General features: G+C 46.4%; 1 long non-coding RNA gene across 2 annotated transcripts in view; it reads left to right on the forward strand.

Annotated features, from left to right (window-relative positions):
* LOC103348022 (uncharacterized) overlaps positions 1-7083 on the forward strand; it is a 44390-nt gene extending 37307 nt beyond the window's left edge. The window contains exons 3-4 of one of the 2 annotated variants that reach the window (XR_016235641.1): positions 4908-5086; positions 6869-7083. This is a non-coding gene — a long non-coding RNA (uncharacterized LOC103348022). The remainder of the gene's footprint in view (positions 1-4907; positions 5087-6868) is intronic. The other variant, XR_016235646.1, reaches the window with a different exon arrangement.
* Positions 7084-13850: the final 6767 nt, after the last annotated feature.

Below are 13850 nucleotides of genomic sequence, written 5' to 3' on the forward strand. Positions count from 1 at the left end.
AATTATATTCCTAAAGTTGTACTTATGAAATTTGTATTTCTTAAAAAATTAAATAATTTTAAAAAATGAAATTCTTGAACCTGGTAGAATAAACATGCTGACATATTAGGGAGTTTTAAAAGTGAAACCTAGTACTGAATCACAACAGCTCCTACCAAATACACGACATTATGTAGTTTGACATAGTTGCAATGATTAATTGCCAGCCCATGAAAAGACAGGCAAATCAAATCATTTCTGAATTACCTGTTATGGGTATAGCAGAAATTTTTTCTGAAAACTCATGTAGCTATTTACACAGTGATGTCTTAATGTTAAAGATGATGGATTAAAGGTGGAGACTGATCAAATTGTGGTGTGTGTGAGAAGGAGCAAGTGGGAGCTCTTTGGGTCACTGGAGGAATGCCCTTTGAGGGTTTCTGTCAAGAAAGGTTTCATCATTGGAGTTCAGGTTCTGCCTAACTGTTGTGTCTCCCCTTCCTGGCACACCACATGGTCATGCTTCCACACCCGTGAGCAACCTCTATTTATGATGACTATGAGGCCCATGGATCCTGTTACCTTCAAATGTGAGTTAGACATGACTTCAGTTTCCCAAAGAAGAATCTCTCAGGTATTGTAGCTAAAGTAATGAAAAGTGGAGTAATATACACCCCTAGTTATTTGGATTTATTTCTGGAACAGAATTACACTATAGGGGAGGAAAAATAATCCTACACCTACATAAGAAAAAAAATAGTAACATGATGTTTCATATCAGTTAACAATCTTTTTTTCCAAAAAAGATATGGAGTAAAAATTATATTTGAGAAAAAATTTGGCTAGTTCCTCCAGGATTGCTCCCACCAAATTTTAGACAATTTCCCAAAGTGAAAATCCAAATGACCAACATAAAGAAGTGCCTGACATTTGTAATAATTGTGGAAATGAACATTAAAATGTTAGCAATTTTGATTCATGATATTAGAAAGATTGGAACATGATTAAATTGTATTAGTGCAGATGAGAGTTCAGAGCTTATAAACTCCAATGAACAACTTGGGAATATCCAATAATGTTGCTGACATGCATACCTAAGAGCCAACAACTTTACCGTGGGACAGGTTTTAGAAAGCTCTTTCGGTGAAATCATAGGTGTATACATCATGGATCACAGTAAAACATTGTGAGGCTGTTTTTGAATGAGATTAGACTTTGCACCTGTAGAATTCAAAGCACATTGCTGTCCTCGAAGTGGCTGGGTATCATTCAATCCATGGAGGTTCTGAATAGAACAAAAAGCAGAGGAACGAGGAATTCTCCCCTTTTGCTTCCTGCCTGCTTGTCTGAGCTGAGACTTAGTTTCCTCCTGCCTCTGGGCTGGGATTGGCACTACTGTGCTCTGGTTCTCAGGGCTTTGGGTTCAGGTTGGAATTACATCATCACCTGTCTTCAGTCTCCAGCTTCTGCAGGCAGATTGAGTTACATTATGATCTCCATAATTTTTTGTCAATTCCTTGTAACAAATCTCTTCCTGTATGTATCCTATTTATTGTGTTTCTCTATGGAACACTAATACTGCTTCACATATACGTGCACTATGAGACATACAAGAATATTTTAAAAAGATTTTTATTTAGCTATTTAAGGCCGAGTGACAAACTAAACAAAACAAAACAAAATGAAACAAGGAGCTGGGAGTCCAATTACTTCAGTCATCTTCCCAGACACTGTAGCAAGGGGCTGGATGGGAAGTGGAGCAGCTGGGACTGAACCAGCACTCTAATATGGGCTGCTTGTCTCAAGTGGCAGCTTAACCCACTATGCCACAGTGAAGGCCCCATACCAGAATATTAATAGCAGTGCTCTTTAAAAATAAAAAAGCTGGATGCTCATCAGCAGGACAATGTTTAAATACACTGTGTTGGGCCAGCCGCCACGGCTCACTAGGCTAATCCTCCGCCAGCAGCGCTGGTACTCCGGATTCTAGTTCCGGTTGGGGCACCGGTTCTGTCCCGGTTGCCCCTCGTCCAGGCCAGCTCTCTGCTGTGGCCCCGGAAGGCAGTGGAGGATGGCCCAAGTGCTTGGGCCCTGCACCCACATGGGAGACAGGGAGGAAGCACCTGGTTCCTGGCTTCGGATTGGCGCGCTGGCCGTAACAGCCATTTGAGGGGTGAACCATCAGAAGGAAGACCTTTCTCTCTGTCTCTCTTACTGTCTGACTCTGCCTGTCAGAAAAAAAAAGAAAAATATACCTTTGTTGATGTTTGAGATTTCTTGAGATCTTAAAAAAAAAAAAAAGATTTATTTCTCTGCTGTGGCCTGGGAGGGCAGTGGAGGATGGCCCAAGTGCTTGGGCTCCTGTAGCCACATGGGAGACCAGGAAGAAGCACCTGGATCCTGGCTTCGGATCAGCGCAGTGCCAGCCATTGTGGCCATTTGGGGGGGTGAACCAATGGTAGGAAGACCTTTACTCTGTCTCTCTCTCTCTCTCTCACTGTTTAACTGCCTGTCAAAAAAAAAAAAAAAAAAAAAAAGAGAGAGAGAGAAGAAAATGAGAGAGAGAGGGAAAAATCTTCAGTCTGCTGTTTTACTTGCCAAATGGCTGCAACAGCTGGGTCTGGACCAGCTGGACTAGCAAATGGGCCAGGATTTTCTTCTTGGTCTTTCTCGTGAATGCAAACACCGAAGTACTTGACTCATTCTGCTAGTTTTCTGGGCACATTAGCAGGGAGCTGGATTGGAAGTGGAGGAGGTGGGACTTGAATTGGTGCCAATATTAGGATGCTAGCATTGCAAGTGGCAGATTAACCCACTGCACCAAAGCACTAGTCTCCTGTGGCTTTTTTTGTACTTTGCTTCTGTTTTAGGGTTTTTCAAAAAAGATGCTGTAGTGTTTTGAAAATATTAGGAAAGATACATTTTGAACTGGCTATGTGTTCTCAAACCTGGGACCTTGTCCATATTCAGGTATCTCCAGGGCTCTGAGGGATTGGGCTGTGTATGTATAACTGTGTACAGTTAAAGGGATGACATTGAGTCAGGGGAAGAGCAGCCAGCAGCCCCAATGAGCTTGGTAGATCACCTTGAAGGAAGAGGTCCATGTCATGGAACACTGAAGAAGTGACCTCACCTCCTTTGTGACAGAACACAGCAGAACCTAGAATCCTGGTAACCAGGTGACCATATTCTAGCGACTGCTGTGATCAGCTCACTGGATGGCAGAAGCTCAAGGGAACAGTATGTTCTCCTGGTGCTGCCCATTGTTGCCAGGTTCTCACCCTGAGAGTGCCCACAGTGAGGGTCTCCTCCAGCACTTCACACGTTGACTCTGTTCTTCCGGATTTCTGTGACTGTTTGCTGGGAGGCACCCACAGATACCTGAACAGTCCAGGGGAGTCATATTCAGGCATGGCATCACTGGGGACCCTTTCTTGGTCTTTCCTTCACCCCTTCCTTTCACCGTGAGCAGTAATAAGAGGAGAGGCCCTTCATGCACAGCAACTTTAGGTGGTGGAAGTCAGCTGTGTCTATCATTCTATCATGTTCACACCCCAATTCATGGATGCCTAGTTATGGAAATGGCTGGTGGGGGCCATTTTGTCTACTGTGATGTAATCCTAAGACCTCTTCCTTTGGTAAATTCCTGCTTGGAGGTGTATACAGATTTATTTGCCCCACTTGGAGTGCAGAAGTTCTCAAGGGGTTGTTCTGTTTGGACAGCCATGGATGACACTGATGCCTTCTGCCTGGCTGCTGGGCACTCTCTGCAGAACTCCAGACAGGAGACCACTGATGATTTATATGATGAAGCCATATACTTAATTTATGGACAGATACGCATGCCAACTTGGCTCACGCTAGTCTGAGGTGATGGAGGGTACTAGGAGTATCCATAGGGGTATCAACAAGTGGGGATTCAAGAGGACCAGGGTGGGCCCAGGACCAAATCTTGGAAATAGGAAATCCCTAAGTCTTGACTTCAGTTACCTGTAGGATTCCCTCACCCCTAAGCCTTTGTTCAGGCTTGTGAACATGAAGGGGTTTTGTCCCAGCCTGGGTCAAGGATCCTCTGTGCTCCCTGGGCTACCACTGACTCATGTCCCTCTTGGCCCTCCCTAGTATGGATCTGCATCCATGCTGTACAGAACAGAGGTCTGCACCATACAGACACTGCAGCCAGGCAAAAGGGAGAAGCTGGTGGTTGCCCTGGACCCTGCCTCCCCAGGCAGACCCATAGCGTACCTCTCTACCTTCCTGTGCAACTACAGTGGCTTTTCATACCGTATTTTTGGGAGAAGATAATAGGTGAGCTTCTGCTATTTCAGGGCACACAGGAGAATCTCCCAGCCAATATCTGTGTCTTGACAGCTCTCAGAGCTGTGCACTGTGGCTGGGGGCAGACGGGACATGGGTCTCACATTTTCTGTGACTCCTGGGAGAGCACTGAGGCCTGGAGACCTCCAAGCCCTAGAGGAACAGAGTAGAATAGAGCTGGGGATGGGATTTGAGATATCTTGAGAAGGAGAGGGGTGACTGCAGCTCAGCAACAGCCCCCAGGGATCCATGCCCAGCACAGCTGGGCACCAGCTCTGCCCATATTCCCACTCACCCATCAGTGTCCTCACCAGGAGACCCAAGACTGGAGTTATCAGGAACAACTGCTTCTAAATCTATGTGCAGCCTCAGTGCTCAGCACCCAGGCGTGCTTCCCCTCAGGAAAGATTGTTAGCAGGAGATGCAGCCCACAGTATCTGGACCTGCCCTGCTGAAACAGGTCAGCCTCTGCCAGGGCAGGCAAGGTGAGCTTGGGAATGTGTGATCATCCTCAAAACAGGAGGTGGGAGCCACAGAGATCCAGACATACACAGAGCGTCCTGGGCAGGCAGATTTAGGGACTGACTATGCTGCCCATTCTGCTTTCCCAGCAACATGTCTTCCTTTATAAAAATATGCCAATCCCAGTTCATGCTGCAGCTCTGTGACTATGCAGACTTCCTCTTGCTGAAGATGAAGGTCCAACTGCCCAGCGGTGATCTGAAGAGCTCTGTGCACTTTGAGTATGTCAACCTGTGCCACCAAAGGCCCACTAACACAGAAGCAGAAGGTGAGGAGCACTGCAGTCTGGGAGGCTCTCATGGGGTGGTGTCTGGGGGCTGTCACTCCTTCAAGGCAGTGAGATCTCTCCTGGGTTTGGAGAGGCCATTGGAATGTCATTACTGCTGCTGGCCCTTACTCTTCTCCCACCTCCTGCTCTATATACAGAGCCTCAGTCCTTCCAAATACCAGCTCCAGAGTCAGTTCAGCACTGCTGGCAGAGTTAGGACCTGCTGTGGTGGCAGGCGCAACTTCAGCACCAGAGTGAGCACCATAGTCCTTCGACCAACGTCCTGGGACTAGATAGGACTCACACTGAGAGGAGATTCTGGACATTGCTGTTTCCAGCCAAGTTGCTGGCAGAGCAGCTGATGCTCATAGATGCAGTAAGTAGCTGGCTCCGCTAGGCAGGGCCAGGAGAAGACATGCCTTTAGCACTAGATGTCCCACAGCAGCCCTGACCAGAGATCAGTGACCTGACTCAACTGCAGGATTCATGTCTCACCAACTATGTGACCTGGATCAGTTTCTTTTTTTTTAACCTTTTATTGAAGTTATACAATCTTCATTCTTTTTATAAATACAAATTTAGGAACATGGTGATTCTTTCCAACCTACCCACCCTCCTACCTGCAGTACCAGCATTTTACCTCCTCCCTCTCCTATTCTCATTCCTATTTTTTACTAAGATCCATTTTCAATTAATTAATTTTATACACATGAGATCAATTCTATACTAAATAAGGAGTTCAACAAATTTTATGAGAGAAATGTTTCTCAATAGTCGAGATAGGGGCTGTTCAAAGTCATCACATCTCAAAGTATCAATTTCACTACTATAGACTACCTTTTAGGTGCTCTATTAGTTAACAAATATCGGGAATAACATATGGTATTTGTCCTTCTGGGACTGGCTTATTTCACTATGCTTAATGTTTTTCAGTTGTATGCATTTTGTTGCACATGAAAGGATCTCTTTTTTTCACCACTGAATAGTATGGGATGGTATACATATTCTTTATCCGGTCTTCAATTGATGTACCTTTGGGTTGATTCTCTATCTTAGCTATTGTGAATTGAACTGCAAGAACTAGTTTCTTAACTCACAGGTCTTCCTGTCCCCTATGCACATCAGAGACTTGGCATAGTGTCAGCTGCAGAGTGACTGTGCACATGAACTGAGATGAGCCAGCAAAAAGCACAGCTGGGTCTGACCCATGTGATGATGGAGGAGACACACAGTGATATACAACCAGGTCCACGTGTCACCAGCCTTGGCACTGATTAACCACCAGGGTTGTACTGGGTCCTAGAGCAGAAACAAAACACAGCCCCTTATTTCAACTTCCACAGGGAGAAGCACTTTGACAAAGACAAGGACCAATGGGTAGTTGGGGATGGGCAGAAGGATGAGGAGTTGGTGAGTATGTCTGGCAGAAAAATGCCTGTCTTCCTTCCAGAGCTGGGTTCTGAGCCATCAGGTTCTGGGCACCCTCAGTGGGCAGAGAACCCAACCCAGCAGTTCTCATAGGCAGGAGCCCCATGTGAATCTTCCTGAGCTGCAGTCAGATCACCACCTGCTGCCTAGGATCTTGGGCATCTGTACACTGTAAATGAGGGTTGCTGTGCCCATGGGACATTTTCCTCTTCCCAGGAGCTGTTTCAGAGGGTGGTGCCCTTTGATTGCTTGGGGACCACTTGGGACCCTGATAACAAGCTCACAGAGCACCGACCCCCACCATCCATGCTGTCATCACCCAGTACAACATGACCAACTATTTCCTCCTTTCAGGAGCTGTTTCAGAAAGTGGTTCCCTATGATTGCCTATGCTCCACCTGGAACCCTGATAAAAAGAAGCTCACAGAGCACATGGGCCCCACCGTCCACGCTGTCATCACTTAGTACTACAATGTGACCAAGTGTGTTCTGTTTACATGCTTGGGGTACTACAGCCTGAAAGCCATAGACAGGGCCCATGTGGTGGAGCTCTGGATCAAGGCGGCCAAGGTAAACTGTGGGTGGCCCAGGGGTCTGTCTCTGCACAATGGGAATGTGCAAAGTTTTTCTGAACTCTCAGGAGTGCAGTCTGTGTTTGCAGATTTGCCCGATCCCTGGGCCCTTACTGAGAGCAAGAGGTGCAGACTGGAATCACTCATCTTGGGGGTTCATGCTCACCTCCTATGTGTGTTCCTGCCAAGTATTAAATGCAATCCTGCCTGTGAGGGGTTGGGTCATGGGGTCTCATTGCTGTCCTTGTGCTGCTCCATGGACATCTGTCTTTGGCAAGAGGAGGATGTGAGCTAAGGGGGCTGACCTGGCTCAGACAAAGTTCCAGGCCACCACACACTCACCCTTTCCCTCCTTAGAAATGTCTGGACCTCAGGAACTTCTCTTCATTCCATGCCATCCTCTCCATTTGCAGAGCCACATGATTCACCATCTGAAGAAAACGTGGAGCAAAGTCTCCAGATGGGAGTCATTTCCCATAGAAGCACCATGGTGGACCTGGCACCTGCCTCAGGCCTACAGGACTGGGAGCAGCCTGATTGGGGAAAGGGTGGAGGAGAGTCACCTCTCAGCCTCCTTGGGACCTAAGGCCAGGATTTCTGGTGAGGATGACATGTTCTTTAGTGTCAGGACAGGTTGTTGCCAAATTGCATGCTTGCACCTGCTCTCCACACAGCACGGGAACTGTTTGTGCAGGATTCCTTGCAATGGTCTTAACAGAGCTGCTCAGTATAGGGCAATGGATCCACGCAAACCTCACCCAGTTCCTGGGTCCTGAGGTCTCAGAAAGCCCAAGGGGAAAGTCACCTGTGCAGTGTGGGTCCTCTGGGTTCTGGAATAAAAGAGATTTGAATTTATGACTTCCCCTTTCTCACATCAGAAAAAGCTCCTGCAAATTTCAAAGTCTCTGTCTGAAGGAGAGCGCTCTGAGCAGGGATCAGCTCATGAAGGTAACGTGGAGGCTGGGATGCAGGGGGCAAGGGGTTGGAGAGGGGTGGGGGTGAGGCTGGAAGGGCACCAGGGCAGAAGTAATTATTTGGTTGCCTGAATGTGAACCTCAACAATCCCTGTGGTGTGCTGTCTTAGGACAACAGGAAGTAAGAAGGTTTGATCACTGGGGTAGGTTGTTTTGGTCACAAGGCAATGGTAATGGGCTGCAGTGCATGCAGCTGGGCTCTCACTGGGGGCTGACAGCATCTGTGGGCCTCTGGCTTCCATGCTGGTCCCGCTTCTCCAGGCTGTGGGGTGGATGCAGCAAGCACAGCTTCCTTCCTTCCTCCATGTTGCCCCACAGTTTCTCAGGAAGGCAGGCCCTGCTATGGTTCCACCTGTTCAGGACCTCCATGGGAAGGGCTGCCCAGCCTGCACCATCAGTGACACGGTACAGGATTCCCAGGGCCCACGTGGTCAAATGGGCGCCCAGCATTGGGTCTCACTAAGTACACTGGGGACTGCTTTATGTTTGCTGTGATGCCTAGTCTCCCCTCCCTACAATTACTAGCAAGCACACACACAGAATCAATGACATTGGCAGGATTCTCATCTTTGCCCAGGGACAATGGTGAATCTGGAGAATTATCTGAGACTCCATGCATTCCCAGTGGCTCTATAAATACCAGGTCTCAGAGGCTTCTACCTAAGGCACGAAGCAAAGTGTCACACCCAGTACCTGGGAGGGCCCTACTCTGTCACAGATATGGTCCCTCAGAGGCCAGGGAGGGCATCTGAGATGCAGGGTCTGGCACTCCTCCTAGGCACCTGGTGAGAGGAGGGGGACAGTCAAGATCCTGAGACCTGTGAGGTGGGGGAAGCCCAGCACCCTTTTCTCAATATGGATGACATCTAATGAGGCCAGGCCACTCATCTGAGGCCACCCCCAGTGAAAGTGTGAGCTTCTGGGTAGGGATCATTATACCAACTGATAGGAACCAGACATCCAGGACACAACCTGAGGAACACAAGGTGTGCACATGAAGGGAGGACAATTTCTCAGACCCTGACCCTGACCCTGGCAGATGGTGATCTCCAAGTAGGTTGCCCAGGAGCAGAATCCCCAGTGAGCCAAGATGAGGCAGCGGCAGCAGTAGAAGATGAGTGTGCCCGTGGCATGAGGGGCTCCTACCTCCTACAGTGGCAAAAGTTAAGGGAGCAGGGCCTTCTTCCTGCAGCCCCTCTACCTTCTCACACAGTACCTGAGAGACCTGCATTGAGAGCCATGGCCATGGCCAAGAGCAGCTGGGCTAACCATGGACTTGGGTTGAATAGGCTGGGGCCACATGACCTCTGTGACTGGACATCCCCACAGGGGTTCCTGTCCTTAGAGTTTTCTGCTGACCTTAGAGTCACTGAGGTTGATGGAGGGGGAATGGGAGAAGCAGTTTAGGTTCCTGGATGGCTCCCAGTTGGAGACCTGTGCAAGAGTCCAGAGCTGGGGTGGACCAGATCTCAGAGTCCAGGCCTTGGATGGCACTGACAGCAGGTGCTCAACACCACCATCTGATTGCGCAGGGTTCTTTCCCCTTCCTTGGCACCTTCCTCCAGTACCTGGACATACTGGGCACAGCAATGAAGAACTTTGTGGATGTGAGTGAGCTTGGGGTTGGTGAGGCTGGCAGCAGGACCCTGAAGCTTGGAGGGAAGAACCTGGACTGAGCCTTAGACATAGCACCTGGTCACTGCTTGCCCCTGTTTCACAGCTGCACCTAAGGTGGAGATCACCTGAATCTCACCTATCAGGGATGGAGCCTCCAATCAGGCGTCTTTCCCTGTTCATTGAGTGTTGAAGCCACACAGTGCCTTACTGCAAAGCTGCACAAGTTCCTGCCTGAGCTGCCTCAGCCTCTGCTTTGGGGGGGGGGCACAGCAGTGAAAACTATTGGAACCCCTCAAGATCAGCCAGCAGCCCTCAGCTGAACACTCCCATCCATTCCCACCTGTCACCAGACAGGGTTGAAGCTGCAGGTCTCTAACCTTGGCTGCCATGTCCTAATCTGAGGATCCCAGAGCCTGACCAAGATCCAAGTCCTTTTCCTGAATATTCTTGGAGGGCCCTGGAACTAGGGTCCCATGAGAAGGGGAGGAAAGGGGCTAATCAATGACTGAGGGCTGCTCTGCTGGACTTTGCTTGAATTCCAGGAGGGTGAGATCAACAAACCAAAAATGAGGAACATAAGCAGCTGTTCCCTCTCCTCAGAGCAGGGAAGGGATGTGGGGATCACAGATGCCCCTGGGCAGGACTCCAGGTCTCACTCCCTGCATCTTTGCCCTATCTGCAGGCTTGGTTCACACAGGATGAGGAGGCCCATCCCCAGGGAAGGAGTGGTTAGGGGCCTGGAAAAAAGGCAAAATCTCTGGAGGAAGGGCTGCTGTTGAATTCAATTCTATGACAGGATGGGGCCTGGATGGGATTGAGAGTGTTGGCCTTAAGAGAAAGGACCCAAAAGCCAGCCCTTAGCCTCTCCCCTCAGCAGGCCTGTACAGTATTCCCATGCAGGCCTCTCAGTATCCAGTCTGTCCCTGTGACCCCAGGAAATAAATGCTCTTCGAAACATCCAGCCGCTCTAGGTGGCAGCCATCAAATACAACTTTCAGGCTGATGCATGATTTGGACTCTGGTTCCAGGCTATGGAGAGGCTCTACAAGAAGAGAGTTGAGGGCTGGGCAGGGGATGTGGGAAGCCCAGGGAGGGGGTGGAAGAGGCTCTCCCTGTTGTGCAGGTGCAGAGAGCGGCATCCATGGTTCTCTGTCAGCAGCAGGCCAATTCCCATGGGGACTCTTGGGCTCCAGGACTGCTGCTGCTGGGCAGGGCCTGGGAGCCAGCCTGAGGTGAGGTTTGGTGACTCACAGCTGCCATTCACTCTGTAGCTACAAGATGTCCTTCTTGGTGGGGGCCCTGTACTAGAGCGACAGCAACAGCCTGAAGGCCAAGAAGATCAGGCCGCTGTGAATGTCATCTTGACTGAGTCCCCAGAACAGCAGGGACAGATGGTCTCAGAACTCACTGGGTGCTCAGGTAGTGGACAATGGCACTCAGTTCCCAGCCCCACCTAGGACCAAAAAGGGCCTCTGGGAATAGTCTCCCTGCTCTGAATTGTGAGGCCCCATTCTCATCAATTTATTGTGCCCCTGCAATATATGTTTCTCATTTCCCTATATTTAACTATAATCACAGTTGATATCAACTTGTTAGCATTTTTATTAAAGTTCATATAAATAAGTTACAGCATGAGTTTCATTCCTTTTTCCCTCAGAAATCTTTTATTTAAGGAATACAAACTTCATACATTTCATAAATATAACTTTAGGAATATAGTGATTCTTCCACCAGACTCACTTTCCCATCCATACTCCCACCCCTCTTCCACCTCCCTCTCATATTTTCATTCTTAATTTTTTACTATCTATTTTACATTAACTTTATATACAAAAGATTAGTCCTATGCTAAGTGAAGAGTTCAACAAATTGTATGAAAAAAAATTGACTCCTCAACAGTTGTGACAAGCGCTGTTCAAAGTCATTCCATTTTGAAGTGTCAATTTTACTTCTATAGATTACCTTTAGGCACTCTCTTACCACAGATTAGGGAAAACATATGGAATTTGTCCTTTGTGGACTGGCTTATTTCCCTAAGTATGTTTCCAGTTTCATTCATTTTGTTATAAATGACCAGATTTCATTTTTTATCACTCTGTAGTATTCCATGGTGTACATATCCTATAATTTCTTTATCCAGTCTTCAGGTGTCAGGAACTTGGGTTGATTCAATATTGTAGCTATTGTGAATTGAGCTGTCATAAACATGGGAGTACAGAACACATTTTCATGTGTTGATTTCATTTCCCTAGGGTAAATCCCCAGGAATGGGATGCTTGGGCCATACGGTAGGTCTATATTCAGATTTCTGAGGTATCTCCACACTATCTTCCACAGTGACTGTACCAGGTTACATAATAACCAACAGTGGATTAAGATGCCTTTTTCCCCATATCCTTGCCAGCATTTGTTGTTGACTTATGTATGACAGCTATAATGATGGGAATGAGGGGAAACCTCATTATGGTTTTGATTTGCATTTCCATTATGGCTAGTGATCATGAACATTTTGTCATGTGTCTGTTGACCATTTGGATTTCCTCTTCTGAAATATGCCTGTTTATGTCCTTTGCCTATTTCTTAACTGGGTTGTTTGTTTTGATTTTGTTGAGTTTCTTGATCTCTTTTTATAGTCTGCTTATTAATCCTTTATAAGTTACATAGTTTGCAAATCAATTATCTGATTCAGTCTGTTGCCTCTTCACTTTGCTCAGTGTTTCTTTTGCAGTGCAGTAGCTTCTCAGCTTGATGTAATCCCATTTGTCAATTTTGGCTTTGATTGTTTGTGCCTCTGGAGTCTTTTCCAAGAACTCTTTGCCTATGGCAAAGTCTTGCAGAGTTTCCCCAGTGTTCTCTAATAATTTGGTCATATTGAGTCATAGATTTAGATATTTGATCCATTTTGAGTGGGTTTTTGTGTAAGCTGTAAGTAGGCATCTTGCTTCATAGTACTGCATGTGGAAATACAGTTTTCCAGCACCATCTTAAGAAGAGCATGTCCTTGCTCCATGGATTGATTTTAGTTCCTTTGTCAAAGAAAAGTTGGTTGTAGATGCATGAGTTGACTTCTGGCATTTCTACTCTGTTTCATTCGTCTATTCATCTGTTTTTGTACCAGTACCAGGCTGTTCTAACTGCCCTGTAGTATGTCTTGAAATATATTATGTTGGCTCCAGCTTCGTTTTTATTTTATAATCTTGCTTTAGGTATTTGGAGTCTCCTCTGTTTCCATATGAATTTCAGCATCATTTTTTCCGTAGCTGAGAAGAATGTCATTGGTATTTTGATTGGTATCACATTGAATCTGTAAATTGCTTTCAGTAATATGGACATTTTGATGACACTGATTCTTCCAATCCATGGAAAAGGAAGAATTTCCAATTTCTGTGTGTATGTGTCTTGTTTGTTGTTTCTTTCTTTAATGTTTTGTAATTCTCATTGTAGAGATTTTGTCATATTTGGCTAAATTTATTACAAGGCATTTGATTTTTTTGTAGCTATTGTAAATGGGATTGATCTTAGAAGTTCTTTCTCAGCCATGACATTGTCTGTGTATAGAAAGGCAATTGATTTGTGTGTGCTGATTTTATATCCTGCACTTTAGAAAACTCTTCTCTAAGTTCTAATAGTCTCTTATTTGGCTCTTCTATTATGGAATCATGTCACCTGCATATAGGGATAGTTGGACTTCCTCCTTCCCAATTTGTATCCCTTTGACTTCTTTTTCTTTTCTAATGGCTCTAAAACTTCCAGGACTAAGTTGAATAGAAATGGTGAGAGTAGCATCCTTGTCTTGTTCTGGATTTCAGTGGGAATGCTTTCAAATTTTCTCCATTCAATATGATACTTGCCGTGGTTTTGTCATAAACTGTCTTGATTGTTTTAAGGAATGTTACTTCTATACCCAATTGGTTTAATGTTTTCATCATGAAAAGGTGTTGTCAAATGCGTCCTCTGCATCTATTCTGAGAATCATATGGTTTTTGTTCTGCAACTTGTTAATGTGAAGCATCCCATTGATTGATTTATGAGTGGTGAAACATCCCTACATATCCGGGATAAATCCCACTTGGTCCTTGTGAATGATCTTTCTGATGTATGGTTAGATTCCATTGGCTAGTATTTTGTGAGGCTTTTTACACCTATGTTCATCAGGGAAATTGGTCTGTAAAT

This window comes from Oryctolagus cuniculus, chromosome 6 (assembly GCF_051225735.1).
Source record: "Oryctolagus cuniculus isolate XC-2025 breed Fujian yellow rabbit chromosome 6, ASM5122573v1, whole genome shotgun sequence".
NCBI classification, from domain to species: domain Eukaryota; kingdom Metazoa; phylum Chordata; class Mammalia; order Lagomorpha; family Leporidae; genus Oryctolagus; species Oryctolagus cuniculus.